Raw genomic sequence first — 15,746 nt, forward strand, 5'->3', positions numbered from 1 at the left:
AAGATGGAAAACCTGTTGCATACTTTTCTGAAAAATTGAGTGGGCCTAGTCTGAACTATCTACTTATGATAAGATTATATGTGTTGACTAGAATGGTGATAGAGGCAAAGGTGTCCCGATGTTTCGATGAGATGGTGGCTATCGTTTTCTGTGGGAGTCGACCTTGACGATCCGACTACGAACGTGCGAGACGTCGCGCCTTAGCAATCGCTAAACCAACTTCCGAGGGGTTATTGACCACGCCGGAGCACGATCAGCCTGACCACGAGGGCCTGTTTCCTGCGAGCAAACGAAGAACAAGCAAGAAACTGAGATTGCAATCTGGATATTGCGAATATAAGATGAAAGCTTTATTGATCAAGGTGGGGTTCTGTGACGTCTTGGTCTGGTCGTTGGACACAAACGAAGTACGCGAAGTTGCAGCTATGGCGAACTTTTAATCTAAACAAAACCCAAGTCTAAACGACGCCCTAAGGGCTGTATATATGGAGGAAGAGAGGGGAATTTCGTGGCCCTTGAGGGTGGGGTCCGAAACCAACCCTAACTCTTGTTTCCCCACACATACGGACTCTAAAAATAGCCTATACTTAAGTATTTCGAAATTACATGGGCCTGGCCCATTAATAAGGTGACGCAGCACCTAGAATAGCCTATGGACGAATATTATGAAGTGGCATCTTGTATATTTCGTCCAAGGCTTCATGCACTCCTTATGGCGGCTTCAAAGTCCTGAAATCATCACTTGTAACTCCGTTCTTGATCCCCTTGCGCATGCCATCAACTCTTCGTGTTCTTGCTCCAATGTTCATCCTTCTCCAAGCTAGGCCCTTCATTTGTAAAGCAAAACAAATGTATCCACTTTAGGCAGCATCATAATCTCATGAACATTAGAATCATTACCAAGAAACGAAAGTACCTGGTAATTTAATTGGCGTGCGCGAGCTCTAGTAATTGGTCCAGTATATGTAACAGTAGGGGCTGTGGGTGTAACAATGGTATTGATGTCCTCATCACATGGCAACATTATTTATGGCCCAAGGAATTTGTTATACATTCTGATCATGAATCTTTGAAACACATTAAAAGTCAAGCAAAACTGAACCGTCGACATGCTAAATGGGTTGAATTCATTGAGACTTTCCCTTATGTGATTAAACACAAGAAGGGTAAAGAAAATGTTATGTTGATGCCTTGTCTCGTCGTTATACTATGCTTTCACAACTTGACTTTAAAATATTTGGTTTGGAGACATCAAAGGATCAATATGTTAATGATGCTGAATTTAAAGATGTATTGCAGAATTGTAAGGAAGGGAGAACTTGGAACAAGTTCGTTCTTAACGATGGATTTGTGTTTCGTGCTAACAAGCTATGCATTCCAGCTAGCTCCGTTCGTCTTTTGTTGTTGCAGGAGGCGCATGGAGGAGGATTAATGGGACACTTTGGCGTCAAGAAGACGGAGGATATACTTGCTACACATTTCTTTTGGCCAAAGATGAGACGGGATGTTGAGCGTTTTGTTGCTCGCTGCACTACATGTCAAAGAGCTAAGTCACGACTCAATCCTCATGGTTTATATATGCCTTTGCCTGTACCTAGTGTTCCTTGGGAGGATATATCTATGGACTTTGTTTTAGGTTTACCTCGAACAAAGAAGGGGAGGGATAGCATATTTGTTGTCGTGGATAGGTCTCGAAAATGGCACACTTTATATCATGTCATAAAAGCGATGATGCTGTTAATGTTGCTGATTTGTTTTTTCGTGAAATTATTCGCTTGCATGGTGTGCCAAATACTATTGTTTCAGATCGTGATACTAAATTTCTTAGCCACTTTTGGAGATGTTTATGGGCTAAGTTGGGGACTAAACTGCTTTTTAGTACTACTTGTCACCCCCAAACTGATGGACAAACTGAAGTAGTCAATAGAACATTGTCTACTATGCTTAGGGCTGTTTTGAAGAATAATAAGAAAATGTGGGAAGAATGCTTGCCTCATATTGAATTTGCTTATAATCGTTCATTGCATTCTACTACTAATGTGCCCTTTTGAAATTGTGTATGTTTCCTACCTCGTGCACCTATTGATTTGTTGCCTCTTCCATCTTCGGAGAAGGTTAATTTTGATGCTAAAGAACGTTCTGAATTGATTTTAAAAATGCATGAGTTAACTAAGGAAAACATTGAGCGTATGAATGCTAAATATAAACTTGCTGGAGATAAGGGTAGAAAACATGTTGTGTTTGCACCTGGAGATCTTGTTTGGTTACATTTGCGTAAGATAGATTTCCTAATGCAAATCAAAGCTAATGCCACGTGCTGATGGTCCTTTTAAGGTTTTAGAGAAAATAAATGATAATGCATATAAACTTGAGCTACCTGCAGATTTTGGGGTTAGTCCCACTTTTAATATTGCAGATTTGAAGCCTTATTTGGGTGAGGAAGATGAGCTTCCGTCGAGGACGACTTCATTTCAAGAAGGGGAGGATGATGAGGACATCAATACCATTGTTACACCCACAGCCCCTACTGTTACATATACTGGACCAATTACTAGAGCTCGCGCACGCCAATTAAATTACCAGGTACTTTCGTTTCTTGGTAGTGATTCTAATGTTCATGAGATTATGATGCTGCCTAAATTGGATACATTTGTTTTGCTTAAATGAAGGGCCTAGCTTGGAGAAGGATGAACATTGGAGCAAGAACACGCATGAAGTTGATGGCATGCGCAAGGGGATCAAGAACGGAGTTACAAGTGATGATTTCAGGACTTTGAAGCCGCCATAAGGAGTGCATGAAGCCATGGACGAAATATACAAGATGCCACTTCATAATATTCGTCCATAGGCTATTCTAGGTGCTGCGTCACCTTATTAATGGGCCAGGCCCATGTAATTTCGAAATACTTAAGTATAGGCTATTTTTAGAGTCCGTATGTGTGGGGAAACAAGAGTTAGGGTTGGATTCGGACCCCACCCTCAAGGGCCACGAAATTCCCCTCTCTTCCTCCATATATACAGCCCTTAGGGCGTCGTTTAGATTTTGGGGGGTTTTGTTTAGATTAAAAGTTCGCCATAGCTGCAACTTCGCGTACTTCGTTTGTGTCCAACGACCAGACCAAGACGTCACAGAACCCCACCTTGATCAATAAAGCTTTCATCTTATATTCGCAATATCCAGATTGCAACCTCAGTTTCTTGCTTGTTCTTCGTTTGCTCGCAGGAAACAGGCCCTCGTGGTCAGGTTGATCGTGCTCCGGCGTGGTCAATAACCCCTCGGAAGTTGGTTTAGCGATTGCTAAGGCGCGACGTCTCGCACGTTCGTAGTCGGATCGTCAAGGTCGACTCCCACAGAAAACGATAGCCACCATCTCATCGAAACATCGGGACACCTTTGCCTATATCAAACTCTGTTTCATTTGCAAGATGACTGTATGATGCTGAATGAATGATTCTTTATAAAATCTGAAAGAATAAAAATTTCAATTACTATGAGGATAAGCTTATCTCTATGATTATCTTCAAAGGAAGCAAGATGAGAAATTGAGAGCGGCTCATGAAGATCTTCAAAAGGAAAACGAGTCACTTCGCCGAACAATCAGTTCAGCTCAGGAAGGATTTGAACCACCATGTCTTAAATGCATTGAGCATGATAACGCTACTTCTGTTGCTGAATGTTCTACTATTGCAATATCTTCAACTGATGTGGTAACTAACCCCTCTGCTGAGGATACCACTGCTATTGCTGATGAGAATGCTAGGTTGAAGACACTGCTTGAAACAGGGATGTACAAAAGTCTCAAAGGGCATCAGACACTATGTGATGTCCTCAAAAGGCAGATCCTGAACCGAAACCCTAGGAAAGAGGGTGTTGGGTTCGAAAGGAAAATGAATGCTGATGGCTCTTACTGGAAACCTGAGCAGTACCCCAAAACCACATGGGTTGCTGCAAAGGAACCTTCAGCGGATCCATCCACCCTATCTGGCTTCACTTGTGCTAATCCCATTATTGATGAATCCTTTGATGCAAACTATAAACTTTTTAAGAATCAGAATGGTGAAGTGTTTGCCAGGTATATTGGTACTAACTGCAGGAATGGACCGCCTATGAAGAAGATCTGGGTGCCGAAAAAGTGTTGTGGAGAATCTTCCTGTGAATGTCATCATGACACCACAGGTGAAGAAGACAAACCCCAGACCACAGGCTTCATACGGTCCAAAGGCTTCATACAGACAGAGGACTCACCTGAGTCGCACTAACGCAAATGTTTTGCAGGAAGCCATACTCAGGCCTATGAATATGAGCGCGGTTCATCAAACCGCCATGTTCATAAGACCAAGAACTATTCTGCTTATTCTTATGAATACTATTGTCCACCTGCAAGACTTTTTGCTAGGGCTCCAAAGCCAAAGTTCTCAGATGCTGCACTTAGACTTATTGCTTCGAAGCCACCCCTGAAGATGTGGGTGGCTAAGAAAGCTTAACTCTCTTTTGCAGGGAAAGGTCTCCAGCCGAAAACCAAAATCGTCTGACACTATTGCTGGGGACCTTAAACATCTTGTAGGGCGCAAGATCAAATGCCCAAATGGTCTTACTATGTACTTGTTCCTGAATCGCTTGCAACTTGCCTCTATCAGTCCTAATCTCGATCTAAGCTTTAATAATCCACTGGTTTCAAATGTTTTTGCTTCACAATTCTCTTCGTGAAGCCTATCCCCCTAACTGCACTGTAGGGTACGACACCAGCTGCTTCAGAATGGATTATTGATAGTGGTGTACAAATCACATGACTGGCAAGCGAAGCCTTCTCATGGACTCAACTTACGTCCATCAACAAAAGTCACATCACATTTGCTGACACTGGTAAAAGCAAGGTATTGGGTCTAGGTAGAGTTGCAATCTCAAAGGATCAACATGGATAAAGTGCTTGTTGAATCCCTTGGTTTCAACTTAATGTCTGTCTCAATGCTTTGCGATTTAAACATGATTGTGATGTTTGGAAAATATCGTTGCCTTGTACTAATGGAATCTGACAAGTCTCTAGTGTTTGAAGGGTATCGGAAAGATGATTTGTACGTGGTAGATTTCTCAGCAGGACCACAACTTGCAGTATGTCTTCTAGCAAAAGCTTCTGAATGCTGGCTCTGGCATCGAAGGCTAGGGCATGCTGGCATGAGGAACCTCCACACCCTTGCAAGGAAGAAGCATGTCATAGGCATAGGGCGTCAAGTTCAAGAAGGATCACTTATGCGGTGCCTGTGAAGCAGGAAAGATGACGAGGGCCAAGCATCCCTCGAAGACAATCATGACAACGACTCAACCCTTCGAACTGCTACACATGGATCTTTTCGGTCCCACTCATTACTCAACTCTTACTACTACTGCTTGTCTCTATGGCTTTGTCATTGTTGATGATTATTCAAGATATACTTGGGTGCATATAATCCTCTACAAGACTGAAGTGCAGGATGTCTTCAGACGCTTCGCCAATCGAGCCATGAACAACTATGGCGTCAAGATAAAGCACATCAGAAGTGACAATGGCACTGAATTCAAGAACACTGGGAGATACATATCTTGATACTTTGGGCATCACACATGAATTCTCAGCTCCGTACACGCCACAGCAGAATGGCGTCGTCGAACGCAAGAACAGAACACTTATTGAGATGGCTCGGACGATGCTTGATGAATACAAGACTCCAAGAAAATTCTGGCCTGAAGCCATTGACACTGCATGCCATATCATCAACCGTGTTTATCTTCACAAGCTTCTAAACAAGACATCCTATGAGCTCCTTACTGGCAAGAAGCCAAATGTCAGTTACTTCAGAGTATTTGGCGCCAGGTGCTGGATCAAGGATCCACATCACACTTCAAAATTTGCACCAAAAGCACATGAGGGTTTTATGCTTGGATATGGAAAGGATTCGCACTCCTACAGAGTCTTCAACCTTTTTCACTATAAAGTGGTTGAAACAGTGGATGTGCGGTTTCGATGAGACGAACGGCTCACAAAGAGAGCACCTGCCAAATGTGCTAGATGAAGTTCCATCCAGTGAATCAATCAAACTTATGGGAACTGGAGAAATCATACCTTCTGAAGCTCACCTGAAAGAGGAACTTATCATCTCGCACCTGATCAACCTGAAGACAATGCTCAGCCTGAAGACAATCCCTCTAACAATGACAATGATCAGCAAGAGCAAAATCTTCGTCCTGTACATCCTCGTGTTGCAAATGAAGTGCAGATTGAGAGAATATGATAGCATCAATGCACCAGGTCCACTCACTCGTTCAAGGGCAACACAGCTAGCAAATTTCTGTGGGCACTTCGCATTCGTCTCAATAACAGAACCCAAGAAAGTTGAAGAAGCCTTCATGGAACCTGAATGGATTCAAGCTATGCAAGAAGAGCTTCAACAGTTTGAGCTGAATAATGTATGGGAACTGGTTAAGCGTCCTGATCCTCGGAAGCACAATATAATAGGCACCAAATGGATATATCGCAACAAGCAAGATGAGCATGGTCAAGTTGTCAGAAACAAAGCTCGTCTCGTTGCTCAAGGATACACTCAAGTTGAAGGGATTGACTTTGATGAAACATTTGCTCCTGTGGCTAGACTTGAAGCCATACGCATACTGCTGGCCTATGCAAATCATCATAACATACTTCTATATCAAATGGATGTGAAGAGCGCTTTTCTCAATGGCAAGATTGAAGAAGAAGTGTATGTTGCACAACCGCCTGGCTTTGAAGATCCAAAACATCCTGACATGGTATACAAGCTCAACAAGGCACTGTATGGCCTCAAACAAGCCCCTCGTTGGTATGACACACTCAAAGACTTCCTGAAGAGCAAAGGCTTCAAACCTGGTTCCCGATCCCACTCTCTTCACGAAGACATATGATGGTGAACTGTTTGTGTGCCAAATATATGTGGATGACATTATCTTCGGCTGCACAATCAGAAATACAGTGAAGAGTTTGGATATATGATGCAAGAGCAATATCAGATGTCCATGATGGGTGAGCTGAAGTTCTTCCTTGGTCTTCAAATACGTCAGCAACGCAACGGCATCTTTATATCTCAAGAGAAGTATCTCAAAGATTGCCTGAAGAAGTTTGGTATGCAAGACTGCAAAGGCTTCACGACGCCAATGCCAGCCAAACATCATCTGGGTCCCGACGACAATGGTAAAGAGTTCGATCAAAAGGTATACCGCTCCATGATTGGTTCTTTACTTTATCTATGTGCATCTAGGTCAGATATTATGCTTAGTGTTTGCATGTGTGCTCGATTCCAAGCAGCCACCAAAGGAGTCGCATCACTTAGCTGTGAAGCGAATTCTTCGATATTTGGCTCACACCCCAACTCTAGGATTATGGTATCCAAAGGGCTCAGAGTTTGATCTGGTTGGATTCTCGGATGCTGATTATGCTGGTGACAAGGTGGATCGCAAGTCTACATCAGGCACATGTCATTTTTCTGGGACGATCACTTATGTTGGTCTTCAAAGAGCAGAACTGTGTATCTCTCTCAGCATGGTTGATTGAAATACATGCTGCTGATATTTGACAACAGTGGATATAGTTCGACTAGAGGGGTGAATAGTTATTTATGAATTGTTCAAAAACGTGGAAGGTTTCGGAAGAAAGCGATATAAATAAACTCTTAACAGAGGAAGGTAGACTTACACTAGCAAACATAGTCAATGTTAACTGAATTAAGCAGAATGCTAATATACTAGTAGTAAGGATTATGTAGAAGAATATATGAAAGCACATAGAACATGAGTCATTCATGAGACAAAAAGCGAATCATACAGACTTCACAAGGACCACATAATAAAGGGAAGGGAAGATCAAACAGTAGCCGAAGAAAGATTTGGTTAGACCAATTCCAGGTTGCTGTGACAACGTCTGGTAGGCTGAGATTCAACTCAGAAGACCGTCTCACCGTATTCCCCTTGAGCTAAGGTCACACAGACCTCGCCCAATCACTCTGGTAAGTCTTCAAGGTAGACTTCCAAACCTTCACAGACTTCGTTCACCGGCGATCCACAATGACTCTTGGATGCTCAGAACGCGACGCCTAACCGGCTGGAGGATTCACAGTCCTCAAGTGTAATAAGTCTTCAGATCACACAGACAAGAAGACTTAAGTGATGCCTAACACTCTTTGGCTCTGGGTGTTAGGGCTTTATCCTCGCAAGGAATTCTCTCTCAAAGGCTTCGAGGTGGGTTGCTCTCAAACGACAAAAGCCGTACTCTAACTCTGAGCAGCCAACCATTTATGGTTGTAGGGGGTGGCACTAGGCAACCCTGATTTGTCCGAAATGACCCTGGGTCACTAAGGAACTGACACGTGTTCCAACGGTCAGATTTCAAACACACACGGCAACTTTACTTGGGCTACAAGCAAAGCTGACTTGTCCGACTCTGGACAAGATTTGCTCTCATAGTCTTCACTCGAAGACATAGGTTTTGGTTAAGCATCACTTCAGTCATTCTGACTGGTTCTCTTGGACCCCACTTAACAGTACGGTGGTTCCTATGACTCAATAAAGAAGAAAAAGAACTACGAAAGATCTGAGTCTTCGAGCTCCATAGGCTTCATGCGATGTCTTCTCTTGTCATAGTCTTCAATGTGAATATCTTCACATACCACCTTTGACATCAATGTCTTCATACATTTTTAGGGGTCATCTCTGGTAGGAAAACCGAATCAATGAGGGACTTCTAGTGTTATACTGCAATTCTCACAAACACATTAGTCCCTCAACTAGGTTTGTCGTCAATACTCCAAAACCAACTAGGGGTGGCACTAGATGCACTTACAATCTCCCCCTTTTTGGTGATTGATGACAAACTAGTTGAAGTTTTCAACGGGGAATATAATATGTGAAATTGTAAAGGATAAGGAATTGTCTTCATAAGTTGCAAGGGCTCCCCCTGAAGATGTGCATATAAGTAATTTGCTTTTGGAATGCAAATGCACATGGCAGGTTGTACTTGTGGAGATCCTCTTCAACTTATGATGACAATCCACTATGCATGTGAAGGTATGTGAAGATAATGACATGCATAATGGAAAATGGACGTCTGCAAAATGATCTAAGTGCGGAATTTATCGTCGCACATGCGGAATTTATCATCGCATCACAAGTAGCAAATAAGTAGCAGACGACCATCGAGTTTAAGTGTTACGACTCAAAGAACCAAACGTATCAAAACGAGAGTTGTAAACACTAGGCAAAATATAAAGAAACCGCCCATAGGGTCCCGCTTGAAGACTATCAAACTCATATGCTTTTCCCCCTTTTGTCAATAAGGACCAAAAAGGTTTGAAGACAGAGCATCTACTCGTTCCCTGATGAGGACATGACTACCTTGGATACGACCAAAAATATTGCATACATGCATATTTGTCAGGTGATTTCTAATGCAAACTATTCAATAATCTATTTATGTTATCCAGAACAAAAATACTTCACACACTTTTGTGTTTTGTCTAATTGCAGGTGTATGGGACATTTGTACAATCCACATATGAAGATAAGGGAAAAGGAGAAGTTTATGTTGTGTTCAAAAAGTCCTCTCACGTCACTTTTGGGCCAAGAGAAGATAGAGTCCAAGTCTTTCACGTTCTGGATTCAGATTCGGACTGCACAGACATACCTGACTCAAAACGCCAACAACTTTTTCATACGGACTCCGAATTGGGTGATTCTTTTTTTGTTGGAAACTAGATTTCGTGCTCTTTCCAACCCAATTGGATTCACCTTCAAATTCGTCCGGAGCGTTGAGTTACAGACGAAACAATCTGACGTTGCAGCAGAATCCGAGTCAAACTACAAGCCCAAAGGTGTTGCATCACCTCCACTTGGGCCCATGAGCCTTGTACGACCTAGGGTTAGTTTTAGGCTGCCTTGGGACGTCCTCCCACCTCCTTGGCCGCCACCCCTTGCTCCTATATAAGTAGATCCATCTAGTAGCTTTTTCCTTGGGATTTGTTTAGTTAAAAGTTAGCCATTGCAACTTCGTGTACTTCGTTTGTGTCCAACGACCAGACCAAGACCGCTTACGGATCCCCACCATTATCAATACTTCATATATATTTGCGATATTCAGATTGCTTTATCATATTCTTGCTCGTTCTTCGATTGCTTGCAGGAATAGACCTTCGTGGTCAGGCTGACCGTGCTTCCAGCATCGTCAGTAACCTCAGGAGATTGGTTTAGCGGTTGCTAAGGCGCAACGTCGTGCACGTTTGTAGTCGGATCGTCAAAGTCGTCTCCACCAAATCGATAGTTATCATCTCATCGAAAGATCGGGACCCTCGCCTCTATCAAGTGGTATCAGTTTTCAGGTTGCTCGGTGAGAATTTCCAGTTTTCCTAGATTAGATTTATTTTCTTACCTATTGTCCAAGAAAAAGCCACAAAAAAGAGTTAGATCTATTCATCCTTGGTCCAAGCCAGTCTGAGCCTTTGCAATTTTCTTTTCATTGCTTGCATAGTTGAATTATCGGTTGCATCGTCGTGTCGAGTTGCTGGTCTTAGTGTCTAGTTCGTTTAGAGTTTCGAGTTCTGTTCACATTAGTCACGCCACCGCTGCATCATTATCTCTTCCGCTGTCCACCACCCATCCATCAATTTCCACCACGTGCTACCCACCATTCATTGTCAAAATAGTTGAGATCGTTCACATCTTCGCTTGATCCAATCTGCGTCTTATCTAGTTTGTTTTGGAAAGAGGGAGAAAAAAAGAGAAAAAGAGAAAAAAGAGAAAAAAAGTCAGAAAAAAAAAAATCAAAAAAATCGGCACAAACTTTTTCAGAGGAAAGTTGGAGACAAAGTTGTTGATATATCCTGCTTGGCTGTTGTTTCACATCATTATCTTTACTGCCGTTGTGATCTTCACTTATATCTTGCTGTCCAGAGCTACTTAGTATCCTTCATTGATGCTAGTTGTGCTACGACGTGACCTCATTAGTGTTCTAGGCTCGCGTCTCTAGTTCGGTCTAGCCTAGGACCAGCATAGTACCGTCGTTGAGCGTTTATTCAACATTGCATCTCAGAATTGATTATTGCTAATCTTTTGCTACCATATATAGCCAACCCAGCTCCACATATTTCTACACCGTGTATACGTACGTTCCCCTGGCAATCGCTTTACACAATCTTCAGAGTTATTTGACACCGTTGGTTGCCGGTCACCACCTGTTGCTTGGTAAGAACTTGTAAGATATTGATATTTGCTTTACTGTGAGCGCTTTACCACCACACCCTAGTAGTTCATAGGAACATTATTCTTGAATTTTGTTTCTTGTTTCTACTAATCATGACAGGTTCCGAAGATAGAAGTTCTTGGACGACGGACACATCTTCACCATCACGAGAGTTGGGACAACACACACAAGCACATGGTCAGGTTATCTTTTTACCGTCATTTGAGGGTAGATTTAATCCTACTACATATCTAGCTTGGGATCTTGAAGTAGAACAAGTTTTTAGTCACCATGATTTTCTGAACTTGAGCGAGTGCGAGCAGCCACTAGAGCATTTATTGATTTTGCTTCTGTTTGGTGGAGTGTACATTGTAAGAAAAACATTGATAACCAACCCACAACTTGGAAAGTTTTGAAAGCTGTAATGAGACAACAATTTTTCCCTCCTTATTATCGTCGTGAATTGCTTCGCAAATTTGAACAATTTAAACAAGGCAACAACACTGTTCATGCTTACTACCAAGAGTTCAAATCTTATATGCATCATTGTGACATAGAAGAATCTGAGAATGATACAATGAATAGATTTTTTGGTGGTTTGAACCATGATATTCAGGCAAGATTTCAGTATATTCCTCGTTGCATTACTGGTATGTATGTCCGTGCTTGTACCTTTGAGAGACAGATTAAGGAGGATGCATTAGGTGACTACAACAACTACTATTCCAGTTCATGCTCGCCACCGCCGGTGGGTTCCTCCATCATTGCACCTCGGATTATGAGCGCGGCATCATCTCAAGGGTATGGTACATTGTCAACGTCCGTACCTACATCAGCTACATCTTTGCCACAAGGTAACAGTAAAGGTATTGATGATATAACTTCACATGAGAATGATGCATGCCTAGTTAACTTGAATGCGTCATGTATTGAGTTACCTGTTGATTTGAGCACACCACCTATTTTAGAGAATCTTGTTACTGTCATGAATGCGTCATGTGATCAAACAACTGAAATATCAATAATTTTGAGTGCACCCATTGAATTAACTGTTGATGCAAAAGAACTAATGTTTAATCATTTTGATATTGGACCTCAAATCTTGGTGATGATTCTGTGTCCAATGACTTATTGCATGTTTGCTTATTTAAGCATGTTGTAGCATGTAAATTTGATGCAAGTAAGGTTTATTCACCAAAGTTGGGATGGTTTAATGATGAACATTGCGAATCTTTTGAAATGAATAAGAGCTTCACTTATATGTGCAAACTGAGTTCTAATATTTTCATGCCTTCTACTTCTTGTGATAATTTTTTGGCTTTAGTTTTTATGAACTATGAAAGTTACTCATGTATACATGTGTCATACGTGCAAAAATCAAGGGAAGTTAAACTGGATGACATATACATATACAACATGTACACTTGTCTCTTTTGTTAGCCACATTTCAGATTAAGCAACGCCGAGGACGGCTTTGTTTTCAAAAAGGGGAGGATGATGAGAGACATGAACTACCTTGGATACGACCAAAAATATTGCATACATGCATATTTGTCAGGTGATTTCTAATGCAAACTATTCAATAATCTATTTATGTTATCCAGAACAAAAATACTTCACACACTTTTGTGTTTTGTCTAATTGCAGGTGTATGGGACATTTGTACAATCCACATATGAAGATAAGGGAAAAGGAGAAGTTTAGGTTGTGTTCAAAAAGTCCTCTCACGTCACTTTTGGGCAAGAGAAGATAGAGTCCAAGTCTCTCACGTTCTGGATTCAGATTCGGACTGCACAGACATACCTGACTCAAAACGCCAACAACTTTTTCATACGGACTCCGAATTGGGTGATTCTTTTTTTGTTGGAAACTAGATTTCGTGCTCTTTCCAACCCAATTGGATTCACCTTCAAATTTCATCCGGAGCGTTGAGTTACGGACGAAACAATCTGACGTTGCAGCAGAATTCCGAGTCAAACTACAAGCCCAAAGGTGTTGCATCACCTCCACTTGGGCCCATGAGCCTTGTACGACCTAGGGTTAGTTTTAGGCTGCCTTGGGACGTCCTCCCACCTCCTTGGCCGCCACCCCTTGCTCCTATATAAGTAGATCCATCTAGTAGCTTTTTCCTTGGGATTTGTTTAGTTAAAAGTTAGCCATTGCAACTTCGTGTACTTCGTTTGTGTCCAACGACCAGACCAAGACCGCTTCCGGATCCCCACCATTATCAATACTTCATATATATTTGCGATATTCAGATTGCTTTATCATATTCTTGCTCGTTCTTCGATTGCTTGCAGGAATAGACCTTCGTGGTCAGGCTGACCGTGCTTCCAGCATTGTCAGTAACCTCAGGAGATTGGTTTAGCGATTGCTAAGGCGCAACGTCGTGCACGTTTGTAGTCGGATCGTCAAAGTCGTCTCACCAAATCATATTCTATCATTCATCGATTGCTTGCAGGAATAGACCTTCGTGGTCAGGCTGACCGTGCTTCCAGCATCGTCAGTAACCTCAGGAGATTGGTTTAGCGGTTGCTAAGGCGCAACGTCGTGCACGTTTGTAGTCGGATCGTCAAAGTCGTCTCCACCAAATCGATAGTTATCATCTCATCGAAAGATCAGGACCCTCGCCTCTATCATTCCCATGAAGAGTAGGTGAAGCAGCAGTGTCGTCGGTGGTGTTCGGCGGTGCAGAAAAACTTGGAGCAGTGTCGAAGCATGCTGAAGGAGGGGGCGGTGAAGTAGCATCGTCTTCGTCCTCGATCACTCTGGCATTCACAGTTGTCGCAGAGGAAGAGAACTCAGAGTCTTCAAGAGATGGAGTTCGTCGCAGCACTGCCCTTCGAGGAGGTGTGGAGTCAAACTTGAAGCATTCAGAGAAGCCATCCTCTTGAAGATCATCTTCAGAGCACATAAGCTTCAGCCTTTTCCATGTGCGTCGAGAGGTTTCATGGGCAACAAAGGCATTCTTGGTGGCAAGATTGCGAATGCGGTTGACATCCACCAGGAGGCTTTGCATTTGGCGCTTCAGCCAGTCATGATGCCTATCCTGTTTCTGATGAAGAGCCACCAGAAGCTCTTGGCCGTTGAGAACACAAGATCGCTTCTTGGGTCGTTGGGCAATAGTGCTTTCGGTGGCTTCAGTAAGGACGATGAGGTGCACGTGTAGTTCCAGCCAGAGGATAAACACGAGTGACTGCTTCAACTCCTTCAATGTTCTGAGAGAAACTTTGATGCTCCGCATTCTGAAGACTAAGAGGCTCCTTGGCAGGCTCAGGATAAATGGCTTCAACGGACATATCCACATCAGGCAGAAAGATCCGATGATTGCGAGCAGATGGCTGATATGAGATAGCGGAGTGGAGTTTAATCAGCCGCATTATCCATGGAGCGTAGAACTTCAAGCCAAAAAGATCAGAGCCTGATGCAGCAAGTTGGCGGATGAAGAAGTTGTGCATTGAAGCATTTGCCATGAAGAATATAGAAAACCAAAGTCTTCATTGCACCTTCCATCTTGGCATGTGGAGAATGTCCTTTGATGGGCCAGAGAGTTCACCTTATGATGTGTAAATAGTCCTTGGCAGATACTCAAGGTCTTCAACAAGGAACTCCTTAGGATATGCAGCATCTTGGGTCAATGGCTTCATTATACTGAGCATCTGACTCATGTTTGGTTCAGGCTTCTGAAAGATGCTCTCCATAGCTTCACTGTGAAGCTGACAACCAGGTTCGTAGAGATCGCCAGGAGTGGGCAGACCAGTGAGCTCAATGATATCAAAGGCTTTGGCTTCGTGATGAACATTTCCTGTCATCCACTCCAGGACCCAAGTCTTCGGATCTCTGTTGTACCCACGGATGTGAAGTGTGGCATAGAATTGGAGCAGCAACTCTTCATTCCAGTGCTCTTGGTCGGTGACAAACGGCAGCAATCCAACCTCTTTGAAGCAATCCAGAGCTTCTTCCAGACAGGGCAGACCAGCTATTGCTTCAATGTCAAGACGCTTATGTGGGAAGATGCGACCTTGATTGTAAGAATGCAGGAGTAATAGCTTCGCTGCGGATAGCTCCAGAACCGATAGAAGATATTCTTTCCCTTGAGTAGGGGTTCTTGGAGCTATTGAAGAAAGTGTTGTCTGCTTTGAAGCCGTTGACATTGAAGGATCCAGGTGCTGATGCAGGACCTGGAAACCTGGGCAACCTTGGCATTGGCTTCTGTACCTGAGGCCTATGCTCACATGATAGTCAAACTGAGGACCAGCAGCAGGCGCAGGAACAGAAGCAGTAGCATCATTGGCTTCGCTGACTTCTGGTTCTTGGGTTGGTGTAGGCTCCACATTTGCTTCAGCCATGACAGCGTCAGTGGCTTCATTTGTTTGGTGGTGGCAGCCTCAAGATTCTCAACCTCCACTTGATGAGCTGGAGGGTCGGTCACAGTCACGTTCTCCTCGAGAACAGCTTCTTGGTGAGACGGGGGTGTAGCAACTCTTGGGGTTTCTTCTTCATCGGTGACGC

Source organism: Triticum urartu, chromosome 6, assembly GCF_003073215.2.
Source record: "Triticum urartu cultivar G1812 chromosome 6, Tu2.1, whole genome shotgun sequence".
NCBI lineage: Eukaryota > Viridiplantae > Streptophyta > Magnoliopsida > Poales > Poaceae > Triticum > Triticum urartu.